This window comes from Prosopis cineraria, unplaced genomic scaffold, assembly GCF_029017545.1.
Source record: "Prosopis cineraria cultivar Desert tree isolate PC_DT_omini unplaced genomic scaffold, ASM2901754v1 PC13, whole genome shotgun sequence".
Taxonomy (NCBI): domain Eukaryota; kingdom Viridiplantae; phylum Streptophyta; class Magnoliopsida; order Fabales; family Fabaceae; genus Prosopis; species Prosopis cineraria.
In genome coordinates this window covers 35,083,199-35,083,914 of record NW_026555344.1, presented here as the reverse complement: position 1 = coordinate 35,083,914, position 716 = coordinate 35,083,199, and the positions used below count along the sequence as shown (strand labels likewise).

The 716-nt window shown below is 36.2% G+C and overlaps 1 non-coding gene across 1 annotated transcript; it reads right to left on the bottom strand.

Annotated features, from left to right (window-relative positions):
* Positions 1 to 310: 310 nt before the first annotated feature.
* On the bottom strand, positions 311 to 410 carry LOC129291897 (U6 spliceosomal RNA). The gene has a single exon (XR_008588794.1). It is a non-coding gene; the product is annotated as a U6 spliceosomal RNA (small nuclear RNA).
* Between the last annotated feature and the right edge of the window lie 306 nt (positions 411 to 716).

Here is a 716-nt window from a genome sequence, read left to right as displayed (position 1 = left end):
CACATGTTATTTTTCTCCAAATTTCTCCCTCCTCTCAATTTTTCTTTCCTTAAGCAACTAAAAGAAAATGCCATTTTCTTCTCTCTCTGTTTTTTTTTTTCAGTTATTTTTCTCTCATGCCAAGCACCATATTAAGGTCACTTGAAAAAGACAAATTCAACCTTCTAACTTTTTTCTTGGTTTTTTTTTTTTTAAGGGGAACAATATCATTATCATTAAGAAAGGAAGAAAGTGAGTGCACAAGATACAAAAGAGTAGAAAAAGAAAACAGAAAGATTAAATGAACACAACAGTGCCCAGTGAAAAAGAAAAAATTTAAAACCATTTCTCAATTTGTGCCTATCATCCTTGCGCAGAAGCGATGCTAATCTTTTCTGTATCTTTAATTTTATCGGATGTCCCAAAGGGTCTCTTTAACTTTTTCTTGGTGAAAAGCCTTCTAACTTTTTCATGCTTTCCGCCTCACTTCATCACCATCCATTACATCATCATCATAATCTCACCTCATCATCTTAAATTCCTTGCCAGCGACCCTACTCTTCTTCCTGATCCATTGCCCTCCGTTGTCCTTCCTCTTCCTTCCATGGCAACACTCTAGCCGTGGTTCGATGGCGATGGAAGCTAAGGAGGCTCTGAAACCTCCATTCACAGCACAAATGTTTCTTCTCCTTCATAACCCATACTTGAAAAAAAAAAAAAAACTCCTTTTTCTTTTC